A 24,788-nucleotide genomic window follows, 5' to 3' on the forward strand; every position below is an offset into this window, starting at 1 on the left:
AGACACCCACCTCAACAATGCCAGCTAAAGCATGTGGATGGAGGTCTGCAGGTGTCCCCAGGTTAGCCAGTAGCTCCTCGGTGCATGTGAGTGGGGGCTGGGTGAGTGGCCCCCCACCTGTTGCACCTTGTTCCCTGGGATTGCATTAGCATGCTGTTTCACCCATCTTATGAGGTCCATGCAGTGTTGGCGCACCTGCTGATAGGTACGATTGTGGCCACCAACATCATTTACCCTCCTGTGGAGTTCCTCCCACTGGGCATCCCGCTGCCGTGCATCCTGTGGCACATGGCTGAAGAGTGTTACATGGTTGTCGACGAGGTATGGGATGAGGACCTCATCCTCTAAGTGGGTGTATATGGTGGCTGTCTGGCACACGGCATACCTGGAAGACGTAATGATGGAGACAGGTCACAGTAACTCACAGAGAAGTACAGAAGTACAGCTGAACATACATGTGTATCACATTTATTAAGATTACAAATATGTATTTGCAAATCTACATGACACTAACACCACTGACATGTTTAACTTACACACATTTGACACTTACTGGTGATTTGATGTTATCACCATATATGTGTGTGTCAAGTGATGACATTGCTCAAACTCCATGTAGATGTCTTGATGTGGGCATGTCTGTTTGCCTGTACTGGTGTCTTTACCAATCTGTACATGCCTGGATGGGTTCACATTAATGCAATAGACCTTAATGCTGTGTATATGTCACATATATAGTCATACACAGCCTTAAGGGATGTGATGTGTGACCCTGCAGTCTTGCTAACAGAAAGTTTTACATGTATGTGTTTTGACATATACATCTACATGGCACTGTACAGCTGTTTAGCATCCTGCCATGTATTACCCGTGTTGCACATATGAAACACATGGGACAATGGCTAGCCTGATGGTATTTGCAGGGTTTGATATCAACTATAGCATGTATGGTCATAGTGAACTAGTAGGCTATATGCCTTGGGCCATTTATGAGCCTAGGCTGAAAGGTTACCTAACTGTAGCCAACAGACAGTTCAAGCACTGCCACAGAACTGATCCACAGGGTTACTGATATATTTGCCATGCGGTCATCACACCATGTCACAAAGAGGGGCAATTTGCAGCTTAGCTGGACAGGGATGCATAGTATGGCAGGAGTATGTAAAGTGTATGGGACAGAGATCTGTCAGGCATGTTGTGATCCTTGTACTAGAAAGGCGGATGTCCATGAAGTATGTGTTTATTTGAAATCAGGATGTGTAAGTGTAGCATGCCTAACATCTATGGGTTGGACATGGCTTTATTCAGGGTAGGTATCATGCTACATAGTGGATCTAGGGATTGGGAAGGCCAGTGTAGGCCATCTGAACATGGCCAATAACCCTTAAAGGAGATATGTGATATATTATGGGTCACTTGAGTTTGAGTATGGCTGAACAATGATCTCTATATTCATGGATGGCACCCTGTCATGATTAGGGTTGCCACGTATGACTACCTGACTGGTGTGGTGAAATAACTATCAAAGGAAAGACTACTGTCCATCTGCATCCCATACACACACATTCCATTATGTTGACCGCTGCCTAGGTGGTAGTTCATGGGTATGGGTTTTTAACATAGGGGATGACAATGCAATACTTAGCTGTCAGATTGTGGCCATACGTCATACACCACACATCGAAAAACAAAGGCCCTTCTGTATGTTGACCGCAGCACACATTGAGTCAACTATTGCTCCTAGTTCATAGTTATTTGCAAACATCAATAGGCAGATGCCTTCTGTGTTAGTCTGTGTGGTATAGATAACAAAGATGGTTAACCCTGTATTACTGTAGCTGGCAATGGTTTGATGTGCGTGTATTAGTCAGACACCTTCTGTAGTGTTCGTTCTGCCAGCAGTCCAGTTGCCAACCACTCCAGTGACATAGGAATATACATCTAGTTTACTGAGTGTAGCTGGAACACCGTATGGGTGATGGTGTCCTAAGATTTGGCAAGGTCATGATATGCTGGTGAATCAACCTTACTGTCATCTACATCTGTACTGACTACATCAAATAAGTTGATCAAGGTTCATGGCCTTACAGACCAAACTCAGCAGGGTAGTAGGACACTATTTCCCATTATCAGTGGTGTCTCCCCCTTTGTGGGGTGTGATAATTGTTGCTGTGCACCATTCAGTGTGTACACAGCCTGACATGAAGCTATGATTGAACATGATGTGTATGTGGAGAGCAAATTGTTCTGGCATTTCTGTAGGATACACCCTGGGATGTTGACAGATCCCATGAAAACTGTATGTATGGCTTTAGAGAGTTCAGCTTGTACCTGCCTAGTTGTTATTACAGGGGCTCTGTAGTGTACATGGATATATAAATATGTGTACCTGTTGGGGGGGAGGTGGGAGTGAGTTTAGGTTCTCCATGACCCTATCTGGATGAACAGGTGCTATTTCTGTAGGTGCAGTACTTCCCATGCCATAGTGCTGTGAAGCACGGCAGGTATTGTTGTTGCCATTACGATTCATGACACAGCTATAGAATGCTCTGTGGTTGTCCTCATAATATGTGGCTGATTAGTTTCACAGTAGCTTTGTGTGGTTTTATATGGTGTATCTGCATCTTACTGAGGCTGACCAGGGATCACCTCCACTCATGTGTGTTCACTCTTGCAACAGTTACTACCTTCTGTTGTAAACTTTAAGACAGGGTACCACCAGTTTGCCTTCTTGTTTGTGTTTGGTTGAATCTTGGTTCTGTTTCAATGGCACAATCACCACACCTATGTGAGTGCTTAAAGTTAATTTGTATAGGAATCAGCATTTGCACATGCATTGTCCATCTGCATGGGTGCCATAACAGTCACCACTTCGCTCTTAAGAAGCATAACATTGGCTTTGGAGACTGACTATGTGTAGCATACTGTTAGCCCTGTTTGTGTGACTATGGTGATCCAGGTCATTGGGATTGATGAAATCCAACATGCATTAAGCGCAGGTGTTGGTACATGAGGGGTCTTCCCAGTTCATAATGGAATGGTTGAGTGTATCCATTATTATGGTTTTCTGTCTCAAACCTAATATTCCCCATTACAGCACAATATGACAGTTGGGAATTCTGAGGCATGATGGGTGATCTGTCACAAGGTGCAATTTGGATTCCACTTTGGCACAAAGGTAGTTGCTCAGCATAATGCATCTGAAGTTATGCAAGTGCAACTAGCGTGGGGGTGTACATATCCTTCAGGAATATAGACACACCTGCAGCCCATGTGTTCCAATAAAGGATAATGGGCAAGAGGTGAGGTATGTGTTATAACATGGTCATGCAGGTGTGCTCTCCAGAGCATTGAACCATATCTCAGTCACTGCACAGATATGTTCTCCATGTTAAGGATTGACATAAGTGAGTCCATACTGAGTTTCTGAAATGTATCATTGAGTAGCGAGACCCGCAGTTTATTGCTTGGCTGTCCCTGTTACAGCAGTGGACTTTCACTTGAACTTTGCATGATGAAGGCACTATAGGGGAAGCATGAGCCCTAGCCAGTATCCAGATTCCCAGGGGTGGCAGGTGCAGGCCCTGTATGGCAAAGCATCATGGTCTGCCAACCATGTTATCCCAGGCAGAGAGATACTGGATACCCTTTGAATTGCAACAGTACATTAGATAATTATGGAATACAATCCTTTTGTCCCTGTACTGCAGTATCATTCTGGCCAATGGCAGAATGCTACCCAGGCATTGGGACATACCTGCATGGGCTACAAGACCTGACAGTTCCTACATGTGTGTTTCCATGCAGTCCAGGCTACTGTATCACAGGTACTGCACAACAACATGGAATATGCTAGGGCCATGTGTATAGTTCAAAAGGTGGTCTGAGTGTATGGGTATGTGACTAATCATGACAGACAGGCAGCTGACAGTATGTTTGCCCTCGTATATCTTGGTGTGTAACATAGTGCTAGAGTTTGCATTCACAAATGAGTACTGTTGGGCATGTTTCCGGCCACGTGTTCTGGGGTGTGGCACAATTATGCAAACTATATCATACAGTTTGTGTATTTTGTTGTCTGTCTGTTTCAGATTGGGAGGTCACTTGCTTGGCCAGATACTTAGAAGCCTCTGTGAATGTGTGTGATTTCTGGTAGTATGTGTGGGTGTCCTTACTGTGTTCTGGTAAGGGTATGTGTTGGTTGTGATGATGAGATGCATGTGTTAACCTACACCTCATGACTGTCCAGTCATGGCTGTAGACAGGACTGCCTTCCAGCTTACTCCTGCAGCTGCATCCCAGACAATGTGTGGGGTGTGGTGTTAGGTGTGTTTGGCAGTGTACATGGCATAGAGATTACATTCCCACAGGATGGCCACATACACAAAGCTGACATTAATAAACACCATTAGCTGACTAGTGGACATGACTGTATGAGCATTCAGTACTACAAGTACCAAGTACCGTATTTAGTGTACTTATTGCTTATGAAGATGTTTTAGGCAGTGATGCTCACAAGTAATTATTTGTGTTATGGACTTGACAACACTGGCTGTTACAGAAACATAGTAGCTACCTTTAGCAGCAGTCCTCCTCTGAGGAGCACATCACATCCTGATAGTTGATTACAGATGATGCAAGTGTCTACAGGTCTGTTTCCTTTTCTGGGTATATACTCACATATCCACCAGAACCATGAGCTCTGTTGGGCACAGACACCCACTCCCCAAACAGAGTCATGTATCAATAGACTCTGCTGCCACTATCAACATGATCAGGATATAATCAGATAGTGTGAGCCATCACCTATGAAGCAGCTATTACACATGGGCAGCTGTCTCCTACATCTTACACTCCTACTGCAGATGTTACACTGGAGTTAAAGATGATATGCAACCTGTTTCATTACCAGTACTGTGCACTGCCTTACATACAGTATTTATAAGTGGCTGTTAGGTTGGGAATGAGAGGTTAGGCTACACAAACCTGAAAGTTCAACCAGTGTGTCTCTACTCTCAATATCCACTCTATGTAGGTGTGCACATAGCCATTTGGCCCAGCCCTGTAACAAGGGTCACTACACATTTGCATAACATGTACACATGCACAGCTGTTATTGTTTGCAAACGATACTACAGAGGTGGATATTACATGTGTTATGTGCATGGATAGTTACCTAGCTCTTCCAGTTATCTTTGCTATCATGCTGCTAAACTGTCAGATGAATACAAGTCATATGTATCCTGTTATTGAGTATTGTAACTGCCAATAGACATAACTAATGTTTGCATAACATAACAGAAATGCTATGTAAAATGGAATACAGATCTTCCTAAAATACTGTACATTACTCAGTTATTGGCACAGTATCCCACAGTAAGCCCACCTTTGACATGTTCATCTTACATATTCACCCATACATATGTCTACTGTTACAATATATCGACATATTCTATCCCCTGTTATAGCACATACTTGTTGGACCAACCCTGACACTGACAGTGGCTGGAAGAAAAATGGTGAGTTCCAAGCCCATATATATCATCCCTTGTGGTGTATGAGGAGTTTGCCTTGTGACATACAGCAGTACACACATAGAATACTACAAGCATTACTACTGCTCAACAATACATCATTACAAGATAGCTATTTCCACTATATGCATTGATTACACTGTAATTCTTACAGAACAGGTACTACATACACAGACATACTAAATGCTATACATACCTTCTTAGTAATTGAAGGTGTTATTGACTGGAATATTACTCGTTTTCAGTTTGTGTTTCAGTATTTTGTACTGTTCTACAGGTAGTTACAGGTGGTTTGAATGTGTGACAAGTCATCCTTTTATAGTTACAGATCAGTAACATGTGCTATCCTGATAACTAATTGGTGTTCCTAAGTAGTTAATGACATGCATATCAGCTGTACAGCTACTGCCTTAGCCAATACCATGGCAACAGTGGAGTATAACTGAGTACTCCACTTGGGCGTTGTTCCTTTGCCTTACTTGTGAGGAATACAGCCTGGAAGCGTTGTTTGAAATCTATTGCAACAGCTGTATGGAGACAAACACTAATATATTGTGTGTAATGCCTAGAGGATGTGGTCTAAATGTGAGTACTGCTGTTATATTTCTGAACATTAGCTTGTATATTTAGATGTTGTTATTGTTTGATTTTATATTAATGTAATTTCTTGTATCTAATTGTAAAGTTATACTTCTGTTAATTGTGGGAGCTTTTCTCCCCGGGCCTCTACTGAAAAAGGACATGTATCCAGCTAGACTAGCCCGGTCAACAAATGTAAAATAAATAAAAATAAAAAAACATTGCTACTTGTGCAGGGTTTCTCTGTACCTAATACTTCTGCATATGTTTCGGTCTGGCCAGGATGTTTGACCAGCTCAAGGCTGCATGGCTATGCATATAATGTTTGGGGGTTTACAGTGTGCTTACCAGACATCTTTAGTTTGGTGTAAATGTGTATCATACTGTGCTGATAATCAGTAATCGGTAACACTTCCTGGTGTAATTACTTTTCAACCCTCTGAAACAGGATTAGTTCAAACAAACCCTGTAACATCAGCAGCTGTTCCATTGTATAACAGCAACTATTTCACAGAGGGCCATGTTAATGTGTGTGTCCAGATATGTTAAGGTTTCAGCAGATGTCGTACAGTGGGTGAATAATTGGTTATGGTATGACAGTATGTATTGTTGTAATTAGTTTGGGTGTGGGGGAGATGTTGGTGGGTGTACATAGCAGATGCAGGTGTGTAGGAACCGCTTTTATACATCTTCTATATGTGTGTGGGGGATCTTTCCTTATGTGAACACCTATCCCTTAGTGGACTAATACTATGGTAATTGCAGGCTGATTTATTAGGGCACTGTTAAATGCTTCATGTATAGCATGCAGGTACTGTTAGTCCTTGAATCCTTTTGGCAATACATCGGAATGTAATAATGTTTTGCTAAATGAAAGCTGTCTGTGTATTTCTCTCATGGATATTTGCAGTCATTGTAGTTGTATTAGTGACTGTGTCCATAGAACATATTTGTAATAGTGTATTGGCATATACTCTTCATATGTTATGTTCATATTGTTGGGGGGGGGCAGAATGTGTGATTGCTATGGTCCATATATATATATATATACACACACACACACACACACACACACACACACACACACACATACATATATGTATATAGATATATATAATATATATTATTGCATACATTTATCTGTACCTCCATAGATGTGTAGATGTTTTAACCTATCTACACATATATATATATATATATATATATATATATATATATATATATATATATATATATATATATATATATATATATATCGACATGTATCTATCTCTCTCTCTCTCTCTCTCTATATATATATATATATATATATATATATATATAGATATATAGCATACACCTTTCATTGGGTACATGGCGGTTTGTCCTATTTCCACACAATCCTCCCTTTTGTGTTTTAACCTGTCTGAATACACAACTGGCATAGGTACATCTCAGGTAGCTTAGTGTTAGGTTACTCTGAGGATGGTGTACATGGTTGTGGGTTCTAATCCTGGAAGGGGTTATTATTTTAACTCTCAGAGTAGGCACTGGTAGGGAAAGTGTAAATAATGCACATTTAAGCAGTTGTAAGCAGGTTTGCCCATGGACTGCGTGACGTTAAGCAAAAGTTAAACCTGTGAAGCGCTTATCCGTTTAACCGTGTTTAAGCGCCGCTTACCATCGAGCAAACCCACTTACAACTGCTTAAAAGTGCTTTAATCCACCTGCATCCAATAGTCCTTATTCTGGCCCTCAAAATAAATTAACAGCCCTTGAACCCGGGACCATGAACAGCACAGTCACTGACTTTACCACTAAGGCATCTGAGATATGTACAAATGTTATAGTGTTTAGAATATACATTTTACTACAGGCATTCCTCACTACTGAAAACAAATGTGACAGTCAGTTGGTGTACATATCTATGATACATGTTAATGTTCATATGTTTGTGGAATTAGGTGTTGCAATGTGACATGACAGGGTATATCATGGATGAGAAGGGTTCTTGTTTTGTGTCCTTTTTACATTGTCCTCATACTCCATGTATACCCCCTCCAGTTCACTTATTGAACATCCGACCCAGGCTCTCCTTGATGCATGATTTCATTACCCATCATTCCTCCCTCACCACAATCTCCATATACACAACAACCATCCCTTCTATGGCGAATTAGGTTAATATTAATAGTTATAATACCAGAGCTGCATGTGTTTTGTGTACACTTCATTTCCTTTGGATTGCTTCTGTGTCACGATGTGTGTTCATAGATGTTTATATATATGGCTATAGATGTTACTATAAATATATCTATATATATATATATATATCTATCTATATATATATATATATATATATATATATATATATATATATATATATATATATTTATACCTATGTGCAGACATCACTGACATGTATGTATATATATATATATATATATATATATATATATATATATATATATATATATTTAGTATTAATTTGTAGCAGTTATACATATGTTGATTCACAAACTACAGTACATTAAAATGTACTGTACACATGTACACAAAGTGACTGTCCCATTTGTGGTCAGTACTGTGGAATGCCTATAGTATAAGGTGTAGTCTAAAGACCATGAAATATGTATACAGCTCAGATGGTTAGTGGTAAGTCCCATGACTACAGTGTGCATGGTCCAGGGTTCAACACCTGCGATGCTTTAAAAATGTTTTTTACTCCAGAATAAGACTCGTTTAAGCAGTTGTAAGCATGTTTAAAAGTGTTTGTGTGACATTAAAGCAGCAGTTAAACTTTAAAACGTATAACCTGTGCACGCAAACACAGCCACATCTGCTAACTACTCAGGATATATACATTTCAGTGAAGTAATATCTCACTATATGCTTATATAACATTACATTCTCTGTTGACTTTACTCTCCAGAACACATGGGTTTATATGGTTGTTTCAAATGTTTATTATACTGACGAATACTACCTATATATGCAAGCTATGGTTAAGGTATACTTTTTAACATGATAAACATCCTTGACTTTATTGGGATTTGAACCTCGAATGCACAGATACTATGCAAATGCTGTAACCATTACATTATTGACTTTAACGTTGCTTCCGCCTATTTCCTATTTAGATGATTTCTGTGTGTAAGCTAGGCTAAGCAAAGGGCGGAGGCACCTAAACCCACTGAGCTTCACTTACTCTTGAAATAAAAACATATAACAAATAAAATGAGAGGAACTGCGGTGGTGGTGCTGCGGTAGCATTGTCGCCTCACAGTAAGACGTCCTGTTCTATTCTCAGCTAGAGCATCTTCTGTGTGGAGACATGCGTGAATGGGCATACCTTCGTTGAAGGTTGTGCGTTAGGGCCGGCAATTCGGCACATAAAAATCTACTGCCAATCATTAGTGGACCGAAGTTCTGCTGTGGTGACCCCTAACCAGGAAAAGCTGAAAGACACAACAACAACAAATGAAATGAGAGAATATAAATTACATTCCTAGCTACATTAGGCATAGCCCCTCACTGACACACACTTCAAGGGAAACCTTGATGTGTGAATGGGTAACAGAATATACACCCCTGGGATCATGTGTCCCAGAACCATACAGCCAGGGGGTGGGGGAGCCCCTCCAGTTTTATATCTGCAAGACCTGTTGGGGAAATTGAATGTTGTTTATTTTTCACATTAACATGCCCTCTTTAGATCACTAAGTGCCCCTATCACCCTCCACCACCCCAGTCTTCAACAGCTTCTGGCAACTCTGCCTGGAATCACTTCATTGGCTATGCTTGACAGAGGCACAGTTACTTCATCAATGGTGCAGAGAAAGCCAACACACTGTAGCTATGCTTCTAATTGCCCTTGGGCAGATAGCCTACTACCTATCTGTGAACCTCTAAAGTACAGGCCATCATAGCCATAATATGTGAATAAACAGAGCTTTCAGATCATAATATACAGTGAAATATCACTATGTAGTCAGAAAACAGTTAAGTACAGCAAGATCATACAGAACACTGATACCTATTCACTCCAAAAGCCTATCTTAGAAGCTAGAAGACTTGTATAAGTTTAAGGCTTTATATTGCTTACCAGTAGGTTACCTACTGGAAAGATGAGAAACAAGCACAGATGGGAAACATTCATGCAACATTACCATACCGGCTTATGTGTCAGCCTTAGGCTTTGAAATACTGGCCAAGGCTATTGGTGCCTTTTTTAGGGAAGTCTCAAAGGTGAATCCCACCTCCGTAAACAGCACAATAGCAGAATCAATGAGGGCTATGCTACTTAACACCAGGGGTTGTGATCCAACATGCACGCACGCCTCAGTATGGACAATGTTAACATCTGTGCAATAACTGAGACCTGTTTTAAGGCTCCTGAGAGCACACCAGAACTACCAGACTACAACCCATACCACACATTTCGGCCACAGAACATGGACTGACACAGACATGGAGGGGGTGTATCCATATTCATCAGGGATACCTACACCTCCAGGTTAATGGGGCAGCATGATACCTCTGAGATCATCCATGTGCAGCTAACATCAGCCACAACTGCAATGCAAACTGTGGCCTGCTACAGATCATCCTCCATGACCCAGGACCACCACTCCACCTACCTGGAGACAGTGGAAAACATGACAGTCCTACCGCACACCCTGGTATTAGTTGATGTCAATTACCCTACCATTAACTGAGAAACTTACTCAAGTACTCACTTCCAGGCCCAGCGCTTCCTGGAATTTATCACCTCATATGCCCCGTATCAGATGGTAAACTCCCTAACGAGGGGTGGAAACATACTAGAAGTGGTAATCACCAACATGGGTGACAGGTGCACCACAGCAGTGGTACACTGGTCACTGGTTAGATCTGACCATGAACTATTCACTGTTTCCACACCCAACCATCTCTCCCACCCATGGAAACCACAGTATATACTTTTCCTACAGCTAAATTCACACTACTAGAGACAGGGGTGGGGGGTTTCGCAGCCCCCATACTAAGGGAAAACACTGCTCAAGATACAGACAGATTTACAAATGCACACATCCGTGACCAGTATTAGTAAGAAATGTAGGTCCCTCATGAAATCATCCAAGGCTAACATCAACAGGAAAACAGGCAAGGATTCAAAAGATAACCACAAAGCCTTCTTTCGCTATGTCAAGGATCTAAGTGGTAACACAGAGTTGCACTGTGCCGGTGAAATATAACACAAAATATACTGACCCTACTGATATCGCCAACATCCTTGTAGATACATTCAGTGCAAACTTCACCCCCTAAAGAGCCCACATCAATACCCGAAAAGAAAAGTATCTCAGACATCAGAGACACACAAGTGGAAATGGCCCTTTCTAACAGCAATATACAGCATCAATGGAGGCAGATGGTGTCCCAGACTGCATCTTGCAAACACTACAAGACAAACTGACCCCCCCCACCTAATTAAGCTTTTCAACCTCAGCCTCTCCACAGGCTACATGCCCATACAATGGCACGTGACAATGGTTATTCCTCTCCACCAAGGTGGAAACACAACTGACCACGGTAACTACCACCCTATAAGCCTGACTAGCCTGGTCTGCAAAGCTATGGAGCGCATCCTCATGGCACTCATTAACAAAGACATTGGTAACCTCCAAACACTTGACCCAACCCAGGTCAGCTTGGTTGAGTGCATTTCATGCCCACTGAACCTGTTTGACGTCTTACAGACAGTCACCAAGATGTTACATGAGGGGAGAGGTGGTTCACACATACTACCTGGACCCCACCAAGGCTTTTGACACCATTCCTCACTCAGGTATTATTGATAAACTCACCAGCCTGTACATACACCCATACATCACAGGATGGGTTGCCAACAGGCTTACACACAGAACCCACATGGTACGATTAGCGGTCTCCAGGTCCAACTCTTAACCAGTCATGATTGGTGTCCCACAGGACTCAGTCCTGGGAACACTACTGTTTGGCATATACTTCTCAGAGGTACAGGCAAACACAGGTGGACTACGGCAGACCATATTTGGCAATGACTGCAAACTGGGAGCCATACTTGACAGTCCAGCTGACACAGACATCCTTTAAGGGGCCGCACAGAGACCAACACAGGGTGTAAAAGTCATGGCCTCCAGCTAAGTGCCACAAACTGCATGGTCATTCCATTGTGGAATATTAAGCACCCACATATTAACACATAAGTGGCAGCCACTTTAATACAGAAGAGGTAATAGGATATCTGGGGACTAAGGTAGATAGTGATCTCTCCTTTGACAATCATATCTCCAAAGTAGTTAGGACATCCTTCTATGTAGGCCATCTGATTACTAAAGGGTTCACATTTAGACATACTGAGGCTATAGTGCCCCTTTACTCATCACTCATCAGTCCCATCATAGAGTATAATAACCCATTTGGGATGTACCTCAAAAGATACATCCAACAGCTGGAAGGTCCACGAATGTACCTCGCCAAGAGGATTACTGGCCTCAAACATATGTCCTATGCAGCCAGACTGAATAAACTCCTACTTTACTCAGTGGCATCTCGTTTACTAAGAGATGATCTCTGATGGCCAACAAAGCCATGTCGAACTCAGACTTAATGGATATGCTCCACCTATGGGAATCCATGTCACAGCGAGCCACACGCTGTAGTGAGCTGAACCTTGCCACAACAATAACTGGAAGATGCTGGAGGGATGGATTCCTGTCACAAAAACTCCCCATACTTTGGAACAACATCCCTAATTACATTATACAGAGCCCCTCACTAACACTCTTCAAGAGAAACTTGAAGAGTGGATGGGGAACAGTAGATACACCCCAGGGATCCCACCATTGGCTCTGCTCCACAGAGGGACAGTTAATGAATTAATGGGGTTGCAAAAGCTGACACATTTTGGCTAGGCTTATGAATGCCCTCAGGCAGTTAGCTAAGTACCTACCTATGAACCTATGAATCTATACATACAGTATCACCACATGCTGATAGCTTAATTTACTGTTCAGGTGTTGACTTACCTTGTGTCAATAGCAGTTGTGTGCACAATAATTGAGGGCTGCCTATGTTGGAGGCATACAGTAGACTGCATATACATGATAATTTACAGGTAGTCTTGTGTGTGTGCCATCCATTTTTACTGTATGTGCAGGTGGAGAAACGTGTCAGTCTCTAGGTACCTACACTGTCAGTGTGTGTGCTATACGTTCCCTCCTTGCCAAGGCATGGGCATACTGGGCATGCCTCCATCTGCCTACTGGGGCTGGCTCAGGGTGTTTGTGGTCTGAGTACCTCTGTGCCTGTGGGGCCCTTGGCAATGGTGGTGGGCTGTGAGGGCCTTCACCATTCTGTCCCTGCTGCAGCTGTTTCCGCAGAATCATATTGTGTAGTATGGCACATACTATGAAGATGTGGGCACATGTGCCTGGAGAGTACTGCAAGGCTTCACCAGATATGTCCAAGCAACGGAACCGTGATTTAAGCATCCCAAACACACACACTCTATAATGATTCTGGTTTGTGCGTGTGCCTCATTATGGCGTTCCTGCATGGGTGTGTGTGTGCATTTCTGATGGGAGTCATCATCCATGGTTCCAGTACATAGCCAGAATCCCCCACCAGGTGGCCATGTGGGATGTCCATCCTGGCAAATACCTGATACAGCTGTGAGGCATGTCAGATGTGGGAGTCGTGATAGCTTCCAGGGCTGCCAGCATACACATCCATGATAATGCCCTGGGCATTGCACTCAACTTGGCAGTTGATGGTGGGTTATCCCTTGTGGTTTATGTAGTGCCTACCCTGCTCACCGGGTGGTGACTTGATGTGTATGTGCGTGCAGTCTATTGCACCCAGTACCTACATGTATTCTGCCACACAGTGGAAGAGACGCATATTGCTGGACAACTCCTCCTGCATTCGGGGGAAGCATATGTGCTCATTGGCATGTGGTAACATGGCATCCAGGAACTGGTGAAGTACCCTGGATGCTGATACCTGTGAGATCCCCATGATCTCCCTAGTTGGCCTTTGAAAGGTACCTGTAGCTAGTATTCTCAGGCTTACACATACCTTCGTATCCACTGGGATGGGTTCCCCTCTGTTTGTTCTGGCTCTGAGGTGTGGCCAGCACAGCTCCACAAGTTGCTGTAGGGTGTCACTGTCCACCCTGTAATGCTCTACTATCTCCAGATCATGTAGCCCCTGGTAGGACCACCTACAGTCTTCAACTCCTCTGGTGCCTGAGGTGGTTGTGTGCATCATCCTCCACCACCACAGTCAGCATGCTGGTGGATCAAAGCTATGGCAGCCCCTAACATGTACATACTAAAAGTTCCCCATCTGTATACACCAATGATGCAGAGTATATGGGAATACACAAGTGTGTGTGAGGTGCTTTCACACTTTATAGTATTTTGCTATGGATGCTGCTGATGTCATTGGGTGTGCATCAGCAATTCCAGCTGCAGGGAATCTTAATTATGGGTTTTACAGTGAGTACTGCAAGTGTGGGGCCTTTAGTGTGGAGTTATGCTTGCCTGCCTTGATTAATCTGTTGCCCTTTTATTCACTTTTAAACCTGGATCCCCTCCCATTATCAGGCATGCATCCACCTGTCGTCTTTCTTGTTTTGTACTTTCCCTACCCAGTTATGTGCTGCAAAACGTGTCTTGTAGCTGATATACTGCAAATCCGCTTTGTTCTGCTGTGACAATTTACTGTTTTCTTTGCAGTACAGCCCCTCCCCTTTCCTGTTCTGCAGGTAGCTGCTTGCAGCCTTGTTAGCTGTTGTCAATGGCCCACTGTAGGTTCCTAGGTGTTAATTAGTCATTTGTACTCCAATTTCCCTGCTGCAACATTTCCATATTTCTTTCCTATATCCTTCCTGTTTCAGATCCGGTGCATGCCTGCAAACCTGTTTACCGAGTTTAAGTGCGTTTTCATCTCCATTCACATGCATACTCGGTTAACTTGTGTACTCTCAGCTAAGCAAAGCTATAGCCAGTTCGACACATCCCTATCCTGCAGCTTTGCTTAGCTATGGGCAAACCGGATTAGCAATGCTCCAATGTGCTTACAGCAAAGGTGACACACCCCTCAATTGATGTCATCTTTATCTCAAGGGCACACCTCGATGTTATAACGCTACGCTGTGAGGTGCATCCTTACACTAGCGGGGAATCTGTGATTCACTATTATTCCTCTCATTTGCATGACATTGCCTACTAATTCCTAGCTACCATGCATAACACTGTCAAAGCCCCTTAGCAACCCTTGCACCATGGTGTGGTGTAGCATGCCTGCCATTCATATTATGGGGAAATCATGATATGTGTTACATTGCAGTTTTATTCTATATTTTTCTATTTTCCTTGCGATCCCATTTGTGCGCCGCTGCCCTGCGCTTCCACTTCGCAATAGTGCGAATATAAATATTAAATGTTAATTTTATATTTGTACATTTTTTATGCCAATGGCTATATATTTAGCCATTGGCATATATTAACAATATAATACATGTGTTTGGTCAGCTGTAATAGCTCCAATTTTATGTTTGAAAAATGTAAACCATTTTTTACGGTTTACATTTCTGCATGCTTACACTATGCCTGCACCACTTCCTGGATTACTACATACCTTCATTTGCATGCTACACTGCTGCACATGGGTTAATTAGCATACAGGGCCTGGGAGCTGTGCGGGCGTAGCGTGTGCAGGTAGTGCATATGGGAACAGCTCGTACCTGGATCGCTCACTGACCATATTTGGTGTTGGAATGCCGATGCTATGCCTACACCTGGGGCAAGCTTCATGAATCCCGGGGAATATTTTATCAGAGCAGAATGCTGTATTGAAACATCTTAGGAGATAGTCCACCAATCCTTCTAAATGGAGACAGAACCCACAGGTTTTCCATTACCACATTCTCCATGTACACTCTAAATTACTAGACAAAGTAGAAACCCAGTCACATAAGCTTAGATAGTGACTACATGCATTCCCTCTTGAATGGGGAAAAGATGTGATGGAAACATTCTCCTCTTATGCTCCCAATATAAATATGAATTGCATGTGATATAATAAAACATTTTCAGTGATTGCTGTGTGAGATAAGTATACTAAAGTAAACAGGTACATTTTTCTTTTTTGGTTTTAAGAAATGTAAATATCACAATTTAAAAAGAGGAGAAAGGCTGGACAAAAACAGTTTAAGTCAGTAAGCTGTAATCGTGGGCTGGTGGGGTAGGTGTTGGGCTGTAAAAGTGTACAAATTATAATATATGTAGAACTGACATGTTTTCTTTTACTTTTGCATAGGTGAATGCATTAATTCTCTTGGCTTAATCTAATGACAAGTTTTTTGTGTAAGCAAGTAAGTTTTAAAAAAAAATGAGAGACCACAATGTAGTGAGTAATTTGCTATAAGCAAATACATGTTCAGTTCCAGTTGAGAAAACTACAGCTATGGGTAGCTGTATATTTTGTTCTTGTTTCCATGGAAACACCCTGACTAAAGGTAAAGGCAATACATTGAAAGGTCTGGACATTGTTTGCTCTGAGGAATGTAAAATTAAAAGGTGCAAGGAGAAGCAGCTTAGTAAAAAATAAAGTTTTAAAATATTGGAAGTGAATAAGAGATAGTAACTCTTCTGATATACTTTAACACATTTACTAGAACATTGTATAATTTAGTTTTATTTAAAAATAACAAGTGCAGTTTTTCTTAAGGCTAAATGTTAATGGTTACTAAAAGCATACACATTATTTTTCATATCTGAGAGAGGAATAAAGATATGACAAGAATGGATACCACTTAATGTAAGTAGGAGCACAGGTTCTAATATGCGGCTTAGATTGGATAACTTACATTTCAGATTAATTAATGACTGTGGGTGCAGCTGTTGATTTGGGACAATTGTTCCTATCAGGAGGGTAAACATTATTTGAAGATATACATAGTTTTGTGTATTTGTTTTGAGTTAATAGGTTCTTAGGGTGTTCTGTGGGTGTGTTTGGATTTTTTGTTGGAGAGTTTTTATTAAACAAAAAGTCTTGTAAAATTGATATAGGTTTAAATGGAGATGACGAGAAACAAGTGTATAAAGGATCAACCTGCCACACATTACTGGGTGCATGTAACCCAAAAGCTGGAAAAAGGCATTTAAAAAAGCTGTCATATAAGGCAGAATATATATGTGTGAATTGGAGGGAGGATAGAGGAATGGTGATGATGCAGGGAGTAGAAGTGGCGAAGGTGGATGAGTTTAAATACTTGGGATCAACAGTTCAGAGTAATGGTGAGTGTGGAAGAGAGGTGAAGAAGAGAGTACAAGCAGGATGGAGTGGGAGGAGAAGAGTGTCAGGAGTGATATGTGACAGACAAGTACCAGTAAGAGTGAAAGGGAAGGTCTGCATGAGGGTAGTGAGACCAGCTATGTTATATGGGTTAGAGACAGTGGCACTGACAAAAGGCAGGAGTCAGAGCTGGATGTGGCAGAGTGATACTACTGATAGTCTTCCTTCATCTATTGCCCGCTATGCTCCCCTCCCTGCCCCCAATTCCCACCCACTCCAGTGGTCCTACCTTTATTACAAACAGTAACCCCTCCCACCCTTCAAACAACCTATAACATCACCACACCTATACTTTCTCCTACAGCTTCTCACTACTATCCCTCCTACTCAGCTAATATGTACAAGCACACCATACCTATACTCACTGCATGCACACTTCTTGCATACATCACATCTTACCAAACCTCCACCATTCCCGTACTCAACCACTACCACTGTACCACCACATACACCACCACTCATAATCTCACCTCTACTCTACCACTCTCTCATCAGGTCAACAACCTTTCCAATACACCCTCTATATAGACTACAGACCACAATACCTAACCTAAAAACAACCCCACATCCTAACATAACCCTACCACCATACCTATTACCCACAGAACACAATCAAACAACTTCCCTTATAAGCAAGCAAATACAGAAATTGATAAAACAAATAATCTTATCCATATCCAACTTAGAACTCAGTGGATGCATCCATCCTAATCCTGGTCCCTCAATCTCCAACCCCTCCCCTCATAATCAGACTACAAACCACATCTTCTCCCAAATCACAGCCAATAGAAAGCCAACCAACCTCCTTCTGATAAGCCTAAATATTAGAAGTATATGCAACAAGGTGCATGAATTCCACGCCACCATAGACTTCTACTCCCCTGATGTAGTGATCCTTACAGAAACATGGTTAAAACCACACATTACTAATGAGCAAATCCTCCCTACCAGTTACAATATACTAAGAGTAGACCGTCTAAACAAAAAAGGAGGCGGTATAGCTATAATATTTAAGCAGCATCTAGACATCCAGATCTTAAAGTTAGCAGCTCCCCAAATAGGTAAGGAAGAAATAATATATACCAACCTTAAAATAAACCAAAATAAAACCCTAAACATAATAGGTTGCTACTTCCCACCTGGCCACAACATCCCTCCACTTGAAAACCTCCTCAGCTGGACTACCCACCACCTACCCCAAGAAAATTTAATTCTAGGAGACTTCAACACTGACTGGCAATCCTGCTCTAGCAACCACCCAGCCCATCATGTAAATCTTCATGGCTTCACCTAACTAGTCCAGTCACCTACTAGGATAAATAACTGCAACAACCACACTAACCTTGATTGGATACTAGTCAATAAAAACCTCCAGTCATATATAGCAGGCTGCTTATCTGACAGCCACAGTGATCACTCCCCAACCTTCCTACTAAGAAAACACCTTTATAAAGCAAACTCATCTACTGTAAAATACACAAAAAAACAAACTTCAACCCTCTCTCATTTAGCTCATCCCTAAAAGACTGTAACTTGCAACCTCTAAAATACCTCAAACTAGATGACACAGTTGACTACTTTAATAAAACATTCCTAAGCATCCTTAATTACCATGCCCCCATAAGACGTTCCTGAACTAGAGCCCAACCACCCCCTTGGCTACAAAATAACACCAAGTCTGAAATGAAAAACAGGGATAAAGCCTGGGACAACTGGAGCAAAACCAAAACCCCCAATCCTTGGCAAAAATTCCTAGAACCACGCAATAGAACCAAAAAGCTTATAAAATAGGACAAAATCCAATACTACCAGTCTGCCCTTACCTCCTCCCAACATAACCCCATACAATTCTGGTCCCTAATAAACTCCATCCTCCACCCAGGTAAAGTAAGTACACCCACTCCTAACTTAACTCACTCCTCCGAAAATATTGCTATCTCTTTCAGCAATCACTTCAGACAAAGCATACTATCACTAGCTAGACAATACAACCCCTCCCATAAACCCACACCATCAACTACAACTAACAATCTCCCCGCTAGCTTCTCTTTCTCTCCTGTTCCTACCTCCAAAATAAAACAACTACTAACTAAACTTAAAACCACCACATTAGCAGCAGACAACCTCCCAAGTTAATACATTCAACTTGCAGCTGACGCTCTAGCCTACCCCATATCACTCTTGATTAACAGATCTCTGTCAGAACGTTATGTTCCCACACTATGGAAAGTCTCACACATCATTCCTCTACACAAGGGAGCCCCCTCCATAGATCTAACCAATTGCCGCTCCATAGCTATTCTCTCACCACTCTCCAAAATACTAGAGAGATGCATTCATTCTCAAGTCTCAGATCACCTCCTTGCTAACAACCTCCTCTCCAACTCACAACACGGTTTCCGAACTAACCATAGCACCACCACTGCCTTACTCTCTTCCTCTAACACTATCCTACAAAATAAAAATGCAGGATATCTCCTCAGCTACCTTCCTAGACCTCTCTAAAGCTTTCAACATGGTCCCACACAAACAACTTATCTCTCTTCTCAATAACCTATCCTTCTCTCAACCAGTCATCAACTGGTTTCAGAGTTACCTACCTGACCGCTAACAAGCAGCTGTTTGGCAGGACAACCTATCCCCCCAACTTCCAGTCTCCATAGGGTTCCCCAAGGGTCCATCCTGGGACAACTGCTCTTCTCTTAGCCACAACACATGGCACACCCATACAATACGCAGATGACTCAGCCATCATCTGCACAGCCCACTCCCTACCCAAACTGCAAAAAGTCACACAGGAAGCATTTTCTTCTATTGAAACTTGGTTATCCGATGCTCAACTAATACTCATACCAAACAAAACAAAATTACTAATCTTCCAACCCATCAAACTTACCCTAGACAGCTCTCACTTTAACATCACAGCAAAAGACAACACCACCATCCATCCTACAGAACACACCAAATTACTAGGAGTAGAAATAGACAATAAACTGAACCCCTCCTAATATAGTAGCCAACACATTCAACAACTTCTTCTCTGAAACAGTCACCTCTCTAGTCAACACCATGGTTCCCCCCACTTACCTTCAAAATACCTCTCCTCATAACAATACCCCCCTCTAAAATTTAGTACAGTCTCCACAGCCTATATTCACAGGCTACTTTCAAAACGTAAACCTTGTACTCCTTCAGCTGACCAACTACCAGCTGAATATCTGCAGCTAGCAGCAGCAGTACTAGCAGACCCAGTCTCCATCTTAATCAACAGAACTATAACCGAATCTACTATCCCTTCCCTCTGGAAAGTCTCTCATATCATTACACTGCATAAAGGAGGAAACACTAACAAACTTTCTAACTTCCATCCTATAGCCTTACTATCACCACAACTAAAATTATGGAACGTTGTATACACCATCAACTTTTGAATCATCTTCTACATAATAACCTACTTGCAGACTCCCAACATGGTTTTAGACCTTTCCATAGCACTTCCACTGCTCTTCTCTCCTTTATAGATTCCATCAACAAAAATCACAATAACAACCTATTCTCCTCTGCTTTATTTCTCGACCTCTGTAAAGCCTTTGATATGGTGAACCATCACCTTCTGCTAGACACTTTGAAATCTCTTTCTCTTGACTCTTTGGCATTGCGCTGGTTTAACTCCTATTTGAAAGATAGAAGACAAGCAGTCCTTTGGGACAGCCATTTATCCTCTCAGCTCCCAGTCACCATCGGGGTCCCCCAAGGATCCATCTTAGGTCCCCTGCTCTTCTCCATTTTTATAAATAACCTGTCTACTTCCCTCCCAACTTCCACATGCATTCAGTATGCAGATGATTCAACACTCATCTGTACTGCTATATCTCCGGCTGAACTTCATTCTTCCACCCAGAAAGTCTTTACAACAGCAGAAAACTGGTTCCAACATATCTGTCTCCTCCTTAATCCCAAAAAAACAAATTACTACTTTTTTCTCCAACCCTTAAGTCTGCCCCTCTCTCCTTTTCTATTGTCTCTGACAATGGCACTATCATAACACCTGATTGTTCCACTAAACTACAAGGGTTTACAATAGATAATCAACTAAAGTTTGATTCCCACATCAACCTAACCATCAAAGCTGTTAATAAAAAGATAGGTGCCCTCTACAGACTCAAACTCTTTCTTTCAGCAACTACCAGGGTGTCTCTAGCCCAAACTCATCTCATCTCTACATTATTGTATGCCTCTCCATCTTTTGTCAACCTATCAAAATCTAACATTCAGAAACTAGCCACAGCCTACCATAGCATTGCCAGGACTGCCACAGGCTCCCCATTTCGTACCCATCATTGTGTTAATCTCAAAAAACTTGGCTGGCTTGAACTTCAAAATCTTATTCTTCTATATCAATTAGTTATCACCCATAAAATTCTCTATAACCCTACTAATACACCCATACTTAACCTTGTTGCCCCTAACAGGAATCTTACTTCCCTTCACTCTGCTAACAAACTGCTAGTAGCTACTCTCAAATCACACAGTAAATCTGGTGACTCCTTGTTCACAAATGTTGTTGGCTCATACTGGAATAAACTTCCCATTGAACTGACTACTTTAGTCTCATCACAACTTTTAAGAAACAATTAAAGAACTATTTCAAATCTCACTGGCTTTGCCCTTGCTCAAATCCTGACTGACCCCAGCATCCAACTTCCATTATAGTTCCCTCCTTTGCCTGTTGCTATACATCCATCTTTTCTACTTGTCTCTCTCATTATTACTACTCCTCCTCTGCAGCTCTCCTGGCATCCACATGGATATTACTATTCCTATGATGTCACTTTCTCATTTACACTAGATATATTACTGCAACCTGTTATCTCACCTTCTATTTAAACCTTGTATTTTGATTCCTACTGTACAAGTCTGGGTCTTAAAACTATTTGCTCAGGCACAAAATGTTTATTATATCTGTTAATATTGTAAATATTGTATAGACTCTAGTGTCTGTTTATTTTTTTCATTACAATTCCTGCTACTGTAAAGAGTATGGGATTAGGGATCCTCGTATTTTTTTCTGTTAAATTGCTACTGTTCTGTTAAATTGCTGGAATAGTTCTGTAGTTACTTACATTTTAGTCTCTTAATGTGCTGTTTTATTTACTAGTATATAGTGGAGCTTTTCTCCTCGGGCCTCTGCTGAAAATGGACATGTATCCAGCCAGACTAGCCCGGTCAACAAATGTAAAATAAATAAATAATAAATAAATAAATTTGGCATTCACATTTCCATGACCATTAAAAAGTGCACAAAAAAACTAGGAGCATTATATAGAAATCAGCAACTACTTACCAAAGCAGCTAAAATTTTGGTAGCAAATTCTCATCTTATCTCTACCCTACTCTAAGCCTCTCCAGTATTTACTAACCTTAGACAATGCGACCTAAATAAGCTGGAAACCTGCTACAACAAAATCTCCAAATTCGCCATGGGGGCTTCCTACGGTACTCACCACTGTCTCTCACTAGTAGAACTGGGCTGGCTAGAGCTCCCCCACCTCCTTCAGTGGTACCAACTTGCACTCACCAACAAACTAATAAACCAACCACAACAAGTCCCATCCCTCCAGAATCTACTCCAACCCTACATAACCATGAGACCACTAAGATTCAGCCACAAAAATCTCCTACAGGTCACAACAGCCATTAACTCTGCTGGAGAAGCATTATTCTCCTGCACATTGGCCAAACTCTGGAACTCCCTCCCATCCTCAATTACCTCTGTAACCTCTCGCACCCACTTCAAATCCTTACTAAAAATCACACTTAAAAACTTGCCAGATATGCCCTTGCAACACTTCCTCTAATACCATCCACTCCGCCCTCCCAGTACCTCTCTCGGCCCCCTGTCAACAACCTACTCTTAGCAAGCTTGGCTACTCATGTTCCCTGCTACCTACCACATAACACTAACTTCTTGTAGCAACAACTGCTAATGGCTGTTATGTATCTCAAAAACAGATTGTATCAGTTGTTCACTGATGAATCTCAACTACATTTGCAACCATGTTTAGTATATGTCACCATATTTTAAAATTGTACTATGTTCTACAGCTGTTTTACATCTATGTTTTATTCTTGCCTTGTGTCCTTAGCTGGACTAATGTCTATATTTAGATGCTATGTTTTTAACTGTATAATGCAAATAATACTTAATGGGAGCTTTTCTCCCTGGGCCTCTGCTGAAAATGGACCTGTGTCCAGTCGGACTCTCCTAGTCAACAAATGTAAATAAATAAATAAATAAATAAATAAAGACGTTAAGATTTACACTGGGTGTGACGAGGGTGGACAGGATTAGGAATAAGTATATTAGAGGGTCAGCTCAGGTTGGAAGGTTTTCAGATAAAGCCAGAGAGGCAAGATTACAGTGGTTTGGACATGTGCTAAAGAGGGATGCAGAGTATATTGGGAAAAAGATGCTAAAGATGAAGCTGCCAGGTAATAGGAAAAGAGGAAGACCTAAGATAAGGTTTATGGATGTGGTGAGAGAGGACATGCAGGTAGTTGGTGTGACAGAGCAAGATGCAGAGGACAAGAAGAAATGGAAACAGATGATCCGCTGTGGCGACCCCTAACGGGAGCAGCCGAAAGAAGAATATAATAGGTGGGAATAATAACTTCTTATAATAATGGCTACCCTAATATTATTTTGGAATGTGAATGGCCTCACAGATATAGACAAAAAGGTAAGAATGCTGAATTATATTAAGAAATGCAGAGTGCAAATAGCAATGCTACAGGAGACACATTTGGAAAGAAGTGAGTATGTGAATTTGAAAAAAAAGGATTTTGTGGTGGGTATTCAGCAGAATATCATGGATAAAGGAAAAGGGGAGTACTTATACTAATTGCTGTAGGAGCTTAAATAGTGACAGAAGAGGGAAAACATATAGTAATGGTAAATTTGTGGTAGTAAGGGCTACTGGCAAGGGAAGAAGATTACATGGGCATGTATTTATATTCCATCTAAAACTGCTTTTATGGAGCTTAAGAAACATTTTGGGAGAAATAACCAGCTTTCAGCAGGGAATATTACTTATAGGTGGGGACTGGAACATGATTTACAAGCAGTGAGGTTGAATCAGGGGGACCTAGAATGGAAAATATAACAAAAGAGAGTAGATTTCAGAAGAAATCTATGAAAGCATTTGGTATAGGAGACAGTTCAGTAGCAGGAACTCAGAGAGGCTTTATATGTTATTTCCATTGTACAATAACTGGCCTAATCAAGACAGCAATTATATTTCACAGGAA

General features: G+C 41.6%; 1 protein-coding gene across 1 annotated transcript in view; it reads left to right on the top strand.

Annotated features, from left to right (window-relative positions):
• The window catches only part of CDH26 (cadherin 26), a 2,018,873-nt gene that overhangs the window by 687,440 nt on the left and 1,306,645 nt on the right, over positions 1-24,788 (top strand). The gene's annotated exons all lie outside the window — the stretch shown is intronic.

This window comes from Protopterus annectens, chromosome 12.part0 (genome assembly GCF_019279795.1).
Source record: "Protopterus annectens isolate FY-2018-M chromosome 12.part0, PAN1.0, whole genome shotgun sequence".
NCBI lineage: Eukaryota > Metazoa > Chordata > Ceratodontiformes > Protopteridae > Protopterus > Protopterus annectens.